Consider the following 17867-nt stretch of genomic DNA (forward strand, 5'->3'; position numbering starts at 1 on the left):
TATGTCGTCCATGTAGTGAAGGATGACGGCATCCTTTCTCTTGGCACGTACCGAAGATAGCAATGAGGCTACGTACTGTTGGCATATGAAAGGACTCACTTTAAGGCCTTGGGGCAAAACTCTCCAGTGATAGCGCTTCATTGGGGCTTCTCGATTGATGGTAGGAACCGAGAATGCAAACCGTGGGGCATCTTCTGGGTGCAGTGGAATTTGGAAGAAACAGTCCTTGATATCTAGGACAGCCAATTGCCAATCTCGAGGGAGCATTGATGGAGTGGGCATCCCTGGTTGGAGTGGTCCCATGTCCTCTACAATTTTGTTTATTTCCCGGAGATCATGGAGCAACCTCCACTTGTCCTTCCCCGGTTTCTTTACTACATAGACTGGGGAATTCCAAGGACTAGTTGTCTCTTCTAGGTGTCCTTGAGCCAATTGTTCTTCCACGAGCTCCTCAAGCGCCTTGAGCTTCTCTTTACTCAATGGCCACTGTGCTACCCATTTTGGGGTATTATCCAGCCACGTTAACTTTTGGGTAGGGCGCTCCACAGTGGCTATTTGCAAAAATCCTGAGGAGTCTTAGGAATGACCAATTGGACTCCCCACTGGGACATGGTGTCTCTCCCCCACAGGGGGGCCTTATATTCTGCAACAAATGGGCGGACGCTGGCCAATTTTCCATCAGGTCCCTCAATTTGCACGATGTTTTTTGAAATTTTTGCCAATGTGATTCCACCTATGCCCTGAAGTTTGCCCGCTACAGGTTGCAATTCCCAATGTGATGGCCACATGGTTTTAGGTATAATCGTGATGTCCGTGCCCGTGTCCAGGACCCCTTCCACATGGAGGTGGTCTGGCCCACAGGCTAGGTTGCATGCCATACAGGGTTTATTCTCTCCCACCACCTCAGCCCAGTAGACTTCTGGTGATTTTCCATCTGCTGTGATCTTTGCTGGAACAGGAATGGCCTGAGCAAGAATTTGCCCCTCTACTAGGTAAAATGGTGGGTGCATGCAGCGTGCCAACAGCATAAGGCTTGTTATCTCTCCCTTAATGGTCATGGGAGCTACCTCAATCTCCAAAGGTGTGTGTGCTGTGTCCCCAATAACAAAATACTCACTGTCCAGTCCCATGTGGTAAACCATCAGATCCTGTGGGATGTTTGACAGGTCCACTGTAATGACTGTCCAATCAGTAGACCTGAAATGAAAACCTTTGGCAGTCACGAGCCTGAATCGGCCTCGCGGCTGCCAAACCTTGTTAATTGAACATCTGACATTTTTATTTTTCTGCACCCCCACACCGTGTGTCCCGTCCTCCCCCTTTTTTGTTAAGAGAGAGGCTTTTGCCAGTGTGGGTCCCGCTATATTTATATCTTTGCGCGTATTTTTATCAACAGCGGGTACGCGCTGTAAGATCAGTTTTTTTGTTTGTTGAACTTCTTCTGTTTCTGGTTTTGTGGGCAGGCTCTGGCGAAGTGTCCTGGCTTTTTGCAACGGAGGCAGGTGATGTGCTGCAGCTGGTCTGGTGACATTGGTTGCCTCCTTGGTCCTGGTAACGCAGCTGCCGCATGCTGTGGGTGTGCCAGTCCTGGATTCCTTTCAGGTGCACTGAACAATTCTGCTTTCCTGGTACAGGCTTCAATCATATGTGCAAGACTAGGCGATGGGTCGAGGGGAAGGCTAAGAATAATTCTACGACAGGTCTCATTAGCATTCCTCTGAGCCATCTCCTTGATCAATTCTGCCTGCACCACCGGATCCTGCACTTGTCTTTCCACTTGCGTTCTCAGACGGTCCACAAACTGCAAGAAATTCTCTGAAGGAAACTGTTTAATGTTAACATAACTGCCTTTAACTTCTATTGTTGGTAGCTGGTAAAACATTTTTTCTGCCGCATTACAGATCTTATCTAAGACTGGCTTGGATAACACTCGAGTTTGCATTTCTGGACAGTGCCAATTCCCTTCACCACACAAATGATCATGTGTGATATCATTATCATCATTGTCTTTTGCTTCACCAGGAGTTTGGTGAATTTCCTGTAATACTGTTATCAAAGCCCTTTTCCATCTGGTTTCCCATAAGTCATATTCTGAGGGACTTAACAAGCATCTGAATAGGTCTTTGATGTCAGTAGGTACCATTTCATTCGAATTAAAAGTTGCTCTCATCATACCTTTAAAAATTTCACTGGATCTTCCAAATTCTCTCTGTATTTTGCAAAGTTCCTTTTTATCTTGATAGGATAACGGCTGATAAGTTCTCCTGCCGTTTCTCTTACCAAGATAAACTACAGGTGCTACAGAGGGTATGCTTTCACCAACATCTTTCTGAGTTACTAAAATTTCTGCTGCTCTTCCATTGCCCAGGGAGGCAGGAGGTATTCCCTCCCCCACCCCCTGGGGTCTGGCACGAGGCAGCTCCCCCCCCCCTCTCCCGGGGTCCCGGAGGAGGCTGCCCATTTCCCCTTGCGGCAAGGAAATCTCCTCCCCCGCTGGGGCTGTAGGCTGGGAGCTGCCCACCCCCACCCCACCCGGGGCCGCAGGCTGCAAGGGGCCCGCCCCCCCTCCCGCTCTCGCTCGGAGGGAGGGGGAGGCACTGGGAGGAAGGATGGGGCGGGACAGCCCAAGGCACGAATGAATTGGGGAAGAGATATGGAGCAGGGGCAGGGAACTGGGGAGAGAGGGGGTCGTTGGGAGAAAGAGCAAGCACATGGTGTCCGCCATTGTCCCCCAACACGTGGTCCTGTTTCTGCTGGGGAAGCTCATTGAGCTTTTCCAGTTCGGGAACGGAGGAATCAGGGAAAAGGGAAAAGGCATTTGGGGAATTTGCCTGTGGCTGTCTGCTTTTTTCCGCTTCTAACAGCTGCTTGCGGGCTTGTAAAAATATTGGAATGAATAGAGGAGCTTTTTTATCACCATTCTCAATTTTTGAAGTTAATGAATGTCCAATTTTATCCCAAAATGAAACAGAATTTAAGTCTTGCAAGGCAGATTCTGGAATTTCAGCTGATAGCCAACAGACGAAATGTATTAGTAACTTTTTAGGGATTTTAACATCAATTAAAATACTTTTAAGTTGTTGTAATAAACTCTTTTGGTGAACAGATAGCCGTACGCCCATGTTTCTGATGTTTTAAAAACTACCTGTTCAAAATCTACCTTCTGACGCGAAAACACAACACGAAATTTTCCCGACACTCGGTATGAGCCGAGCAAGCGAGACGGGGGAGCCACGGGGCCGAGAGAGCGTCACTGCTGCCGCTTCTCTCCGGCTCCGGGGGCACTGGGGGGGGTCCAGCCGCCGTAGCCTGGCTTTTGTGACCCGACCCGTGCCGTGAAAACCCCCGAAACGTGGGCTGTGCCGGCCGGGGCGGCGCCGCTCGCTGCGGAGCTCCGGCCAGGGAAAACCCCTCACGTTTACTTCAAACTGCCTCTGCTGGGTCCTAGCGCACCCTGCAGCCGTGCAGTGTCCACGATCCAATGGTAAACCTCCCCCCAGCTAGGAGCTATTCCCGGGTTAGCCGCAACACGGGGGAATTTTACCTGTCTTGTGGACCGAGGCTTGTGCGTGCAGCTGCATCAGAAGTCCCTAGTCCTGAGCCGACTTGCCTCAGGCGTAGGGCAAGCTACCGGTTCAATCCCAACCACTTATGGTCACAAAAAGGCAACTCATAGATGGTAGGGTAGTTGACGGCTCAAAAGCTTTTGAGACCCCTGGAAGGGGCTCTAGCTACTGCGTGGGCTTTTAATATAATAAAAACCGACGTTGGGCGCCAACTGAAGCACTCCCCCGCAGCCCCCCGGGGCTAGCTCTGTTTCTTGGGAGGCTTTGGGGGAAATGCTTCGAGGGGACCAGGGCAAAAGATTCCAAAAGAGGCTCTTACCCCCAGGGTTGATCCAAGACGTTTATTCCATGCGGGGAGGCGAAGGCAGGAGGGCCAAGAGGCAAGGGCCCAGAGGGTAGGAGGCAGGGGCCCCAGGAGGCAAGAGAAGGCCCCAGGAGGTAAGAGGGGACCCCAGGAAGTAAGAGGGGACCCAGGAGGCAAGAGGGGACCCCAGGAAGTAAGAGAGCGAGAAGAGGAAGAGCAGGACCTTATCAAGGCTCCTGCCAAGGGGGATGGCTGGAACTCAGCCAATTAGGTCCAGAAAGGAAGGAAGGGTCAAACTACAGGGTTGCAAGCTCCAGGGGCTCTGGGGAAAAAACCATTCCCCAGAGAAATACAACAGCACACCACTTGGAAGCCATGAATTCCCTTTTGTATTGTGCCACTTTAATAAACCTTTGTGGCTCATAAGTGGGTGAATAGTCTAAATGAATACGAAAGGTGGCATGAGCAGAGCCAAAGAGTTCAAACTCCTGAGGCTCTTGATCTGCGTCTGGTAGTTCTTTAATCCATGGCATCCATAGGTTGAGAGGGTTGTGTGAGGAAAGATTTATTACCGGGTGCTCTTGGGGCACTAGAGGGTGGTGTGGGTTAGAATGTAAATTCAGCAAACTTTCAGGAAATTGGGTTGGTTTGAAAGGGACCCCCACCAGGCCAGTCGACAAAGGGTTGTCAACTGCTGCCATTGACATGCACAGATGGTCTTGCTTCAATGCACTGGCCAGGGTCATCCACACATTCTTTTGGGGTTGAGGGACAATCCACACTTCCAAAGACTAGATGATGATTGTCAGGAGCCACAAGATGTACATCAGCATTTTTGGGGATGGGATAAGCTCAAAAAAGAAAAAATAATTACACAATAACAACTTGAAAACATCTGACCAATAGATTTGGGATCCAGACTCAGGTTCCTTTGCTTCTTCCCATTGGTGTCTCCTTAATGAAGCCACTGTCACATCTTTTGGTTGGTTTGCTGGCCGTTTAGATGTCTTGGGGAGATATGGTTTCACCCATTTTTGAGGGACCCATTTCAGGCCGGAGGGTGTGGACACACACATATCCACATCCCCAGGTTACCAGTTCATATGGGCCCTCTGCTTCTCATGTCTCTGGGTTCTTCACCACAACTGGAGGGTGTTCTCTCAGTCGCAAGAAGACATTCTGACTAAAATGCCGAACCACTGGAGGGTTTATGTCTTCAAAAGAGCAGTTCAGGAAGTTGACAGTGAAGAGGGCTTTGCACAGCTGCAGTTGTGGTGCTAACACCCTGCTGTCCCCTCCCTGCTGCTCAAGGACTCTCTTCAGGGACTGGTGTGTCCTTTCAATTATAGCCTGACCCGTGGGGAAGTAGGAGATGTCCTTTTTATGCTCTACCTCTACTCCCCATTGCTGCCGGAACTCATCAAATGCCTTGGAGGCATACATGGGCCCGTTATCAGTTTTAATGACCTTGGGGATCTCCAGCATGGAGAAGGCCTGCACCAGGTGTTTTTGTGCATCAGTGGCTTTCTCCCTTGTGTGGGCAGAGGCATAGACTGCTCCAGATAAGGTATCGACAGAGACATGCACGTACTTTAATCTGCCAAATTCAGGTATGTGGGTGACATCGGTTTGCCACACCTCAAAACTACTAAGGCCTCTGGGATTGACCCCTGAGCCTAAAGATGGGACAGCATACTTTTGACAATTTGGACATGTTGCCACAATGGCCTTGGCTTGATCTCACCTTAGATGGAATTGATGGACCAGACCAGGCACATTCTGATGAAAGTTCTGATGACTCAGCTTGACATGCTGGAACAGATCTGGTAAGTTGGCCATTTCAGCCTGGCAGCTCAGTGTGTGACCTCACATGCATCACATAATATGGTTGCTCTTTGGTGGGAGATCAGATAGGTTAGTTTCGAGAGCAAGTTGAAGAGGTTTGGGATCAAGATCTCTCTCAAAACCGAATTTTCTGCTCTAGACACTACCTCTGCTACATACCCTGAATCAGTGACCAAATTGAATGGTTTGGAAAACTTCTCAAATTCCCTGATGACTGTGGCCAACTCAGTAATTTGAGGAGAACTCTCGACCTCCTCAACATCTGACTCCCGCTGCTGCGTTTTAGGACTATTCCAGGTTAACACAGACCTGTGGGATGCTCTGGATGCGTCAGTGAAAACTGTCAGTGCTTTAAGCAGCTTCCTACTCAAGTTCTCTTAGAACCAATTTAAATTCTCAATTGAAAAATTTGTGAGCTGGACTGTGAATTTAAATTTGTCCAGGGTAGCTGTCTAAAGCAAAGTGAAGAGCCTCGTTTTCTCGGAGCAACTGCTCCAACATCTCTTTTGTTAATTTGCCTGATGACAATTTGAACGGCAAGTGAATGTATGAAAAGTCACACCCCGCCAGTTCACGCAGCCTTTCTCTTGATTTTCTTATCAGCTGAGCCATCAGTTCTTGTGGCTTTGTGATACTCTTGGACCATAGATGACTGAGGAACACCCCCTCTATAATCAAGAGGGGGTCCTTCTGGCCCTTGTCCTTGTCCCATTGAAATATAACTCCATAGAGATGTGGCAACCTCCCTAACACAATGAATTTGAACGGCAGGTCGGGCAGGCATCAATGGGCTTGCCTGTCAGACATTGCTGACTGTACCTTCTCTATAGCCAGTCTTGCCTCTGGGGTCAATAACCTAAGTGAACCTAACTCCTCTCCCCCCCCCCTCAGTAAATTGAAGAGGGGGGCTAGGTCTTTGGTAGTAATGCCTAGCCAAGGTCTGACCCAGTTCAAAGACCCACACAGTTGTTGGACATCTGCCAAGATCCTAGGATCTTCCTTGATCACCAACTTCTGGGGTTGAATGGTTCTGCTGGTGATCTCCAGGCCCAGAAACCTCCAAGGGGGCATCCATTGAACTTTCTCTTGCTGGAGTTCAAACCCTGCAGCAATTAAAACACCAACAGTTAGGTCAAGCGCATGTTGAAGCACATCATCATCAGGGGCACACACGAGCACATCATCCATGTAATGCAGGATGATGGCCTTCCCTGCTTTGGCATGTACCAGGGACAGCAATGAAGCCACGTACCATTGGCAAATTCTAGGGCTGTTCTTCATGCCCTGTGGCAAAATGGTCCAATGGTAGCGTTTCATTGGGGCTTCTTGGTTGATGGAAGGAACCAAGAAGGCAAACTGTGGCGCATCAGCCAGGTGAGGGGAATTTGGAAAAAAACAGTCTTTGACGTCTATGATTGCTCGGTTCCAATTTTTGGGGAGCATCGAAGGGGAAGTCATCCCATGTCCTCAATGGCCTCGTTAATCTTTCTGAGGTCTTACAGGAGCCACCACTTGTCCTTCCCCGGCTTCTGAATAACAAAAATCAGAGAGTTCCAAGGGTTTGTGGTTGGCACAATGTGACCTTTGGCCAACTGCTCCTCCACAAGCTCACTGAGAGCCTTCAATTTGTCTAGCTAGCAGCCACTGGTCTACCCAGACTGGGCAATCAGTTTTCCAATTTAATTTCTGAGTAGGGCTCTCCTCAGTGGCCGCTATTAGAAAATCTCAAGGGGTTTTCAGGATCTCAATTTTCACCCTCCATTGGGCCATGGTGTCCCTCCCCCACAAGGGAACTGCATAATCCAAAACAAATGGGTGACACCTTTGTCACACTCCCACACCCTTAATTCCCCTCTCATTCCCACTCTGCCCCAGGAAGTTTTACCCACATCTGGGACACATTTGACAGAAGCTGACAATCCTGTGTGCTAACTTTTCAGCTTAAGACACAAAACTGAGCTTCCAGCCTTGCTTTGGTTGTCCAACAAACATAACCACAGCCTTTAAGGCTGATGTAAACTCCATGTGAAGGGAGTGGGAGGGAAGCTGTGCAATCCCATACAAATTCAGCTGGCCCTCCATATCCCTCCTTGTTGCCCATCCAGCTCACCCTACCCATGCTCCTTTCATTGCTCAGCTGCTGTGCTTTAATACAGGAGGGGGAAAAAATGAGGAAAAAAATAAGAAGTGACCAGAAGCAAAAAGAGTCTTCAAAGGCAAATGTTTCCTATTAGAGCACTAGTTCTTTCAGGGCTTTTGATGTTGCTTTTCCCCACACAAAGCTGTTTCTTTCATAGTCTGTTCTTGCACACGAACAAGATGTTACGTGTACTCTACATAGCACATCCTCAACTCTTATTCAAAGCACATTTGTCCCAACTCACTGTACCTTGTAACATTTTTCAAACCAGTACTCATACATCATAGGCACACAGGCAATTTTATTCTAGCTCCCCCTTTTCACATTTATTTTTCTTCCAAATTCTTGGAGGTTCTGGTCATAGATAGGGAAGTGTTGATATTAACTAGGGTTGAGAGAGAGCTGTTAAGTTCATGCCAGTAGCTGAACTTTTCCAAAATTTTAGGGGCTTGTAGAGCTTTGTCGGAGGCTAGATTCAACATTTATATTTAGATACTGAATTAGTTAACTTCCATTACATTATTTTACTTGGGCCCACAGTTTTTAATACCACCTGCTTCCTACTTGGCTATCACAAACCCTAACTTTTGAATACTTTTGCAGGGCAAACTTATATACAGTTTCTCTGCCAGAAAGAAGGTTGCCTCATCCTTTTGTCCACTCAGTCGTTGTTTCATATTCATATTTCTTTTCTCTCCATCTGCCGGTCTGATGAATGGTTTTCTGGGCAGGGCTGGGAATCTGATTACATTTATGAGAACCTGGTATTGGCATGCACACCCAGGCCAATGTAGATAAGATTCTCATCAGGTGTTGATCACCGTGTCATTGACAGTCCCATCTCTGGAGAGGACCCATCTCCTGGTGGAGACACTCTTCTTTATGTTGTAAATGCGCTGCTTGCCCTATTCCCGGCAGAGGCTGCAATTTCACAATTACTTTTTATTTGATGGAATTAAAATGTTTCAATACCATATTTTTCTATAAAACACGAATTAATTCTCCAATACTTATAACACAAACCAGCCAAATTGATTCACTAAAAACAGGCATTTCTTTGTTCTGTGTTTTCAGGTCTCATTTCTTTTAAACCTCCACAATCTTTTGTGATCATCCAAGCTAACATGCATTCTTTGTTAATGGCAAGAACCCACCTCCTCCCGATCTCCAAACTTTATAATGGAAGAACAACAAACCAAACTGCTCCAGGTTTAAAAAGAAAATGCTGGCCCTGGCATGCTAATCAGAGGCAAGACTCAAACCAAAAGGCTTTAAGATCCAAGAGCAAGTAATAAAAAGCAGCTTGAATACAAAACGGGTTTGGATTGAAACAAGATACTTCAGCCAAGTGCCCAGTCCACTCTAAGGGGATAGCCTTGAGGTGCAGGGATACTTTACAGTGGCTTCTGTGCCTTTGCATTTATAGGAACAGCAGCCCTGCCCCTGCAACAGGAAGCAAACCCCAGCTGTCACCCTTAAACCAGCTGTGCAGCATAATTACTCCCTCAGAAAACAGACTTGCCCTAAAAATTATCTACTTCTGATTACAGCCTGATGACAAAGGTCCTTGTTGGGACCTTTGGGAATTAGACAATCAGCCCTTAAGGAAACCCAAACACCAAATCCCTGCCCTCCCCAAAACCAGCTGGAACTGAGGCAATGCTACTCCAATTCTGATGGGCAAGCACAGCTCCATCTTTTTGGAGTGGATTAAGCAAAACAGCCCAAGACTTGCCCACAAGGAGCATTTTCCTCTAAGTGTGAACAGGGCAGACCTCCGTGAAAATTCTCAGTTGTATGAAAAATGCATTTTTCCTTTGAAAATTAGCTGGGTAAAATTGACTCAAGGCTAAAACTCTTAATTTATAGTTAGAGAAACAAGTCACTACTTCCTTCTCACCGGGTCTTCTGGTACCTCCAGTGACCCATCTTACACTGAATTTGCTAAGGATTACTTAACGAGCCTCAAGAGAGACTAAAATACTCAGCAAAGTTCCTTTCCATCTACTATGGACAGCTGCCATTCATGTAACAGCCTTGGAATACAAGGGGCAGTTTGTATAGCTCCAAAAATATTCCTTGGATTTTACTCCAAAAAAGCAAATGCAACAAGCCTATGACTTCATGAAATTCTTGAACTCATGTTAATGGAAGGCTTTTTTAATATGAAGCTACCAGGAAAATTATATGCTGATGAAATTCCTTCCAGGAAATACAAGTTCTCATCTTTGTCATCACACAATGTATTAGCAGGGTCTACAGATAAGAATGTGAATATTTGCAAAAAATAATTTCCCTGAGCCAGTCTATTGTGTTTGTGCACCAGAACCTCAGTTCCAAATCGGCCTGAGCCTGCTGAAGTTCACCTCTGCAAACAGCCCCCAATGTGGACTTGCCTGAAGAAACATGCCAAGCCAAAGCCTTGCATTTAAAATGTTTTTAGCATTTTGAGTTGTTCAAATGAATTCTCTATTTTTATCATTACTTACAACATAATATTTTTAAAAATCCTGCTTTAGTGTTTTTATGCAGTATAGAGTTCCTCGAGCCTTTCCAGAATGAGTTTTCCAATAAAGCCTGCAGGACTCAGATTTACATCCTCGCCCACTGACAGTTTAATTACTTTCATTGTAGGAGAAAGTATTTAATTACATACAGTCAGAAAAACAGCCCCTTAAATACAGGCTTTTGGGCCCATGATCCCTGAGTTTGAAATTCTGTCTTGAGTTACAATGCAAGATGTAACCAAAAGTATGTATTCTTTTCCCAATCTTTTGAAACCAGTTGAAAAAGTGTTTCTTTCTCTCATAACTCCAGGGGGAGGGGGCGGGTGTCTTTCTGTTAATGGGCCAGCTGTTAAAACCAGGTGGAGCAACGGTCCTTATCTCTTCCATAATCCATCCTCCCTCCAGAAGGATATCTTCTGTTAATGGGCCATTCAGTCTCACCACATGACTGATAAAATTACATCATTCCATTGTGAGATGCTCCACCCAGCAGGAATCAAGCATTCCTTACCTGGATAAAACCTGCAATTCAGAACACCAAGGCAGCCTGTTTCCACTGGATTTCCCAGAGGAAGACTGGACCCATCTTGCCACCACTGGACCCTTCTACAGGATTATCTCTACTCCAACAGAACCACATCTGTTACTCCAGGAGGATTTATTTGGATTGCTTCCAACACCCCGACCAACAGGGTGTCAGATTGTATTCTGATTGTCAGGGTTTCTAGGATGTTTGTTTGTTTGCTTGTTTTTTTGTACTACTACATTTGTATTTTTAATATTTCTAGTAAAGAACTGTTATTTCTATATAGTCCCATATCTTTGCCTGAAAGCCCCTAATTGCAAAATTATAATATTTTGAAGGGAGGGGGTTTACATTCTCCATTTCAAGAGAAGCTCCAGTTTTCCCTGGTAGACACCTGTCTTTCTAAACCAAGACAGATTCGATGAAGGAGAATGAATCATGCATACTGTGATCCATTTCCTGATGCAGAACACTTAATATTATCAAAACCTACAGAGTTCCACAGCTGACGCACACATTTTTCTAAACCATTGGTAAAATCCTTCCAGCATTTTAAGCCCATGAAATGAGGATTTAGCATGCTCTGGATATGATCTAAAGTCAGTGTTGGTCAATGAGCTGTACAAAGACCATTGCTGTAATGCTGTGCTAATTAACATATTAAAAATAGTCCATCTAAAATGCTGCTTGAATTACATAGGCATTTTAAGTTAGTTCTCAACTATTACAACATTAAAGGTAACTCATCACTGTGATTCTCAGCAACAGATATGCACTAATGATCCCTTATAAAAATAAGGAAGTGGGGGAAAGATGGGAATTCTCAGCCACTCATCATGGCAATTCAGCAGAAATAAGTCTGGTGAAGCAATAAAAAACAGTTGTTAAATGTCAATAGTTATACATTAAAGCTGACTACAAGTACCACCTGGCCTTCTTTCCCAACTGGTATCTAATTCCCTCAGACAAAGCAGGTAACAAATGCAGAAATGGAACTTTTAGTCAGTTTTAGAGTATGCTACATCTACAGTATCAATGAACCCCCGAAAGCAGTGGCAATTTAAATACAGTTAAGTGCAAGTATCAATAATCAGTATATCAGAAAACTTTGTTTCAAAATGAACAAGTTGTGTTAGGAGTGTGTCCTGGGTTGTAGTTTAGGATGTATTCTACCACCATCTTCAGTTAATGGCCCATCAATGCCTTTTGCATGACTCTTTCTTTAATGGGCCATCAAGGCCCTCTTCCATGACTCATCATCCCATTGTGAGATGCTCCGCCCATGGGGAAAAACCAAGCATTCTCACCTGGATATAAGCTGGGATTTGGGACAGTAGAAGCAGCCCTCACCCACTGGATTCCCAGAGGACCGGAGCTACCAGACCTTTCTACAAGATTTCTGTTTCAGGAAGACCACCTCGTCTGGACTGTTTCCATCACCCTGATCAGGTTGTATTCTGACTCTGTCACTGGTTTTTCTTTTTGTATTTATTTTATTTAATTTTATTCTATTTTATTTTCTATTTCTTCTCATTAAATTTTATTCCTGACTTAGAGCCTCTTACTTGGTTTGTTTTCAAAACCACAACATATTTTTGGTGCCCAACGTGCGGCAGAGGCAATAAGAAAAGTCAGAAATTACAATTTTATTGAAGAAGACACCTGTCTGTTATGATGCCCAACATGCTTACATGTGTCTTATACCTATCTCTCTATATTTTTCCGAACGTGGGGCACTATCTGCCAGCCTTAATACTCCTGCGTAGACCAGGATATGGTACTAAAATTGCTTTACTGGTCTATTATGTCCATTGCTTGATAAAATCTGAGGCAATGAACATTATTCAGAATATATACCCAGTTTTGTATTCTTGTTCTAGTCTAGGATGCTACGTCTGGAGCCTCAACAATCTCACCCAGCCCCTGTGGGGAGGAGTAAAGAACGATTTTTTCCAGTTTTTCAGGAATGACATAGCAGTTTTTGAAAATATTGAGTACCCTCTGGATGCCAAGGACAGCATGATGTTCTTGTTAGTCCGGATTTGTTTTCTCTGATTTCTTTGTTTTCTAAGCACCATGCTTAGAATCAAAACACTACATGGTGTGTTGGAGCATGTTCTTAAAGAAGTAGAAAAGGTAAAAAGAAGCAAAGCAATAGCATCGACGACTACACAGACTGTTACAGAGGAGAAAGGAACCAAAAGTGCTGTCAGTATCTCCACACAAACCGTCACTGAACCGGAACAGCCTAAACCAGTAGCAGTTGCCACCACTCAGAAGAAGAAATCAAGAAGCAAATCAGTCCGCATAGCGACTGACGAGGATGGAGCAGGACCTTCGCACTCAGCTGAAGAGACAGAGACAGAGATCATCACCCGCTCTCTATCTCTGGGTGAGCTGTGTGACCTGCGAAGGGAATTCACCCGCCAGACCAATGAGTCCATCCTCACCTGGCTGCTCCGCATCTGGGATGCTGCAGCCAATGACACCATTCTGGATGGAACTGAGGCCAGGCAACTAGGATCACTGTCCCAGGATGTAGTCATTGACCAGGGAATTGGAAAAACCCAAGAAACTCTCAGCCTCTGGCAGTGACTGCTAACAAGTGTGAAAGACAGATACCTTTATAAAGAAGACCTCCTAGTGCACCAAAGAAAATGGAACACAATAAAACAAGGTATCCGATGCCTAAGGGAATTGGCTGTGCTGGAGATCATTTTTGCAGAAGATGAGAGATTTCCTAAGAGCCCAGATGATGTCCAGTGCACATCATGGATGTGGTTGAGATTTGCACGGCTTGGACCAGAGATGTACTCACGTTATCTGGCAACACTGCAATGGAGAGAAGGTGAGGACAAGGTGGGTGTCCTGGCTAATAAACTAAGGATTTACAAGGACACTGTCACCGCCCCAGTTTGTGCCCATGTCTCATCTGTGGAAACAAGACTGGCTGAGCAAGTCAGGAACCTAATTGAAGAAGGCCATCAGAAACTGAAAAAAGAACTTAAGGAAAAAATTTACGGTATCTCACCAGAGCCGACGAGAGTCTCTGCGATTAGGAGCAGGCGTCCCCCAGCCAGGGAGAGAGGATACACACCCCGAGGTAACCTTTGGTCTTTTCTTCGGGAGCATGGAGAAGATATGAACAAGTGGGATGGAAAACCCACTTCCTCCTTAGCAGCCCGGGTACGTGAACTGAAAAGAGAAACGCCTACCACAAAAAGCTCCTCTAGAATCAGTGTTGCTCCGGTGTCTCGTGCACAGAACTCCAGACGGTACAGGAATGATGATATGACTGATCCTCTTGAAAGGACCTCAGCAACACATTTACAGGAAGAGAACAACGTATGCGATGACCAGGAATAGGGGGGCCCTGCCTCTAGCCAGGAAGAGGAAAGAGACAATCGGATCTACTGGACTGTGTGGATCCGATGGCCTGGCACATCTGACCCACAAAAATATACGGCATTGGTTGACACTGGGGCCCAATGTACCATGATGCATCAAGGTATGTAGGAACAGAACCCATTTCTATTACAGGAGTAACAGGAAGGTCCCAGGAACTGACTGTATTAGAGGCCGAAGTGAGTTTAACTGGGAACGAGTGGCAAAAACACCCCATCGCAACTGGCCCAGAGGCCCCATGCATCATCGGCATAGACTATCTCAGGAATGGATATTTCAAAGATCCAAAAGAATATCGTTGGGCTTTTGAAATAGCCGCAGTGGTGAAAGAAGACATCAGACAGTTGAATACTTTGTCTGGTCTCTCAGATGACCCCTCTGCTGTGGGACTGCTGAAAGTTGAAGAACAACAAGTACCAATTGCTACAGCAACAGTACACCATCGGCAATACCGCACAGACAGAAACTCTGTGATTCCCATACATGAGATGATCCGTAAACTAGAAAGCCAAGGGGTGGTCAGTAAAGCCCATTCACCTTTCAACAGCCCGATTTGGCCGGTGCGTAAGTCCAGTGGAGAATGGAGACTGACAGTGGATTACCGTGGTCTGAATGAAGTCACGCCACCACTGAGCGCTGCTGTGCCAGACATGTTAGAGCTTCAGTACGAGCTGGAGTCCAAAGCAGCAAAGTGGTATGCAACCATTGATATCGCCAATGCCTTCTTCTCCATTCCTTTGGCAGCGGAGTGCAGACCTCAGTTTGCCTTCACCTGGAGGGGCGTGCAGTACACCTGAAACCGACTGCCCCAGGGGTGGAAACACAGCCCCACCATCTGCCATGGACTGATCCAATCTGCACTGGAAAAGGGTGAGGCTCCAGAGCATCTGCAGTACATTGATGACATCATCATATGGGGGAATACACCAGGGGAGGTCTTCAAGAAAGGAGAGGAAATTATCCAAATTCTGCTGAAAGCTGGTTTTGCCATTAAAAGAAGCAAGGTTAAAGGACCAGCTCAAGAAATCCAGTTCTTGGGGGTCAAATGGCAAGATGGTCGTTGCCAAATCCCCACAGAGATAATCAACAAGATCACAGCCATGTCCGCACCTACCAACAAAAAGAAAACACAAGCTTTCCTAGGTGCCATAGGCTTTTGGAGGATGCACATTCCTGAGTACAGTCAGATCGTGAGCCCTCTCTACTTGGTGACCCACAAGAAGAACGATTTCTACTGGAGGCCTGAACAGCAACAAGCTTTTGTTCAGATCAAGCAAGAGATTACTCATGCAGTAGCCCTAGGCCCAGTCAGGACGGGACCAGATGTGAGGAATGTGCTCACTCCGCAGCTGGAAACAATGGTGTGTCTTGGAGCCATTGACAGAAAGTGCCTGGGGAGACTCGAGGCCGACCATTGGGATTCTAGAGCCGAAGTTACAGAGGCTCCGAGGCCAACTACACTCCCACAGAGAAAGAGATCTTGGCCGCCTATGAAGGAGTTCAAGCTGCCTCAGAAGTGATTGGCACTGAAACACAGCTGCTTTTGGCACCCCGACTACCAGTGCTGGGGTGGATGTTTAAGGGAAAGGTTCCTTCCACGCATCATGCCACCGATACCACATGGAGCAAATGGATTGCCCTCATTACACAGTGCGCCCGCATTGGAAACCCAAATCGCCCTGGGATTCTGGAAGTTATAACAAACTGGCCGGAAGGTAAAACTTTTGGATTATCATCTGAAGAAGAAGAAGGAGAAAAGCAAGTAACACGTGCTGAGGAAGCCCCACCATATAATGAGCTATCGGAGACTGAAAGAGGTTATGCTCTGTTCACTGATGGCTCCTGCCGAATTGTAGGAGCTAACCGGAAATAAAAAGCTGCAGCATGGAGCCCCACACAACAAGTTGCACAAACTACCGAAGGACAAGGTGGATCGAGTCAAGTTGCAGAGCTTAAAGCTGTCCAGCTGGCTTTAGAAATTGCTGAACGAGAAAAGTGGCCGAGGCTTTATCTCTACACTGACTCATGGATGGTAGCTAATGCTCTGTGGGGATGGCTGAATCGCTGGAAAAAGGCCAATTGGCAGCGCAGAGGAAAACCCATCTGGGCCGCTGACATTTGGCAAGACATCGCCGCCCGAGTAGAAAGGCTGACTGTAAAGGTTCGACATGTAGATGCGCATATACCCAAAAGCCGGGCTAATGAGGAGCATCGCAACAACGAGCAAGTAGACAAAGCTGCCAAGGTGAAAGTATCACAAGTGGATCTAGACTGGCAGCACAAGGGAGAATTATTCCTAGCTCGCTGGGCCCATGATGCCTCTGGTCATCAGGGAAGAGATGCAACATATCGATGGGCCCGTGACCGAGGGGTGGACCTCACTATGGACAGCATCTCACAGGTCATCCACAGCTGTGAAACCTGCGCTGCAATCAAACAGGCCAAGCGAATGAAGCCTCTGTGGTATGGTAGACGATGGCTGAAGTACAGGTATGGGGAAGCCTGGCAAATTGACTATATCACCCTTCCCCAAACACACCAAGGAAAGCGGTACGTGCTGACCATGGTGGAAGTCACCACTGGATGGCTGGAAACCCACCCTGTGCCTCATGCCACTGCCCGGAACACCATCCTGGGCCTTGAAAAACAAATCCTGTGGAGACACGGCACACCTGAGAGAATTGAGTCAGACAATGGGACCCATTTCAAGAACAGCCTTATAAACACCTGGGCTAGAGAACATGGTACTGAATGGATATACCACATTCCTTATCATGCACCAGCTGCCGGGAAAGTTGAACGGTGCAACAGACTATTAAAGACTGCCCTGAAGGCACTTGGTGGGAAAACCTTCAAGAATTGGAAACTAAACTTAGCCAAAGCCACATGGATGGTTAACACCCGAGGGTCTATCAATCGAGGTGGTCCTGCCCAGTCTGAATCCTTACACACAGTGGGTGGAAACAAAGTTCCTGTGGTACACATGAAGGGCATTTTAAGGAAGAGTGTTTGGATTAATCCCACTTCAGGCAAAGGCCGACCCGTCCATGGGATTGTCTTTGCTCAAGGACCTGGCTACACTTGGTGGGTAATGCAGAAAAATAAAGAAACCCGTTGTGTACCACAGGGAGACTTAATTTTAAGTGAGAGCAGTGTGTAAGGTTTCATTCTGTATGTATATATGCATTCGTCTGTAAGAATGTATTGATTTAGGCATGTTGTAGATGGTAATAGAATAAGGGGTGGATTGTCCTGGGTTGTAGTTTAGGATGTATTCTACCACCATCTTCAGTTAATGGCCCATCAATGCCTTTTGCATGACTCAGAGATAACTCCGGGAGTTATCTCTCTCTTTAATGGGCCATTAAGGCCCTCTTCCATGACTCATCATCCCATTGTGAGATGCTCCGCCCATGGGGAAGAGCTAAGCATTCTCACATGGATATAAGCTGGGATTTGGGACAGTAGAAGCAGCCCTCACCCACTGGATTCCCAGAGGACAGGAGCTATCAGACCTTTCTACAAGATTTCTGTTTCAGGAAGACCACCTCGTCTGGACTGTTTCCATCACCCT

General features: G+C 46.4%; 1 long non-coding RNA gene across 1 annotated transcript in view; it reads left to right on the forward strand.

Annotated features, from left to right (window-relative positions):
* Positions 1 to 17867, forward strand: part of LOC136373320 (uncharacterized) — a 447213-nt gene that overhangs the window by 102614 nt on the left and 326732 nt on the right. The window lies entirely within an intron of this gene.

This window comes from Sylvia atricapilla, chromosome W (genome assembly GCF_009819655.1).
Source record: "Sylvia atricapilla isolate bSylAtr1 chromosome W, bSylAtr1.pri, whole genome shotgun sequence".
In the NCBI taxonomy this organism is placed as follows: domain Eukaryota; kingdom Metazoa; phylum Chordata; class Aves; order Passeriformes; family Sylviidae; genus Sylvia; species Sylvia atricapilla.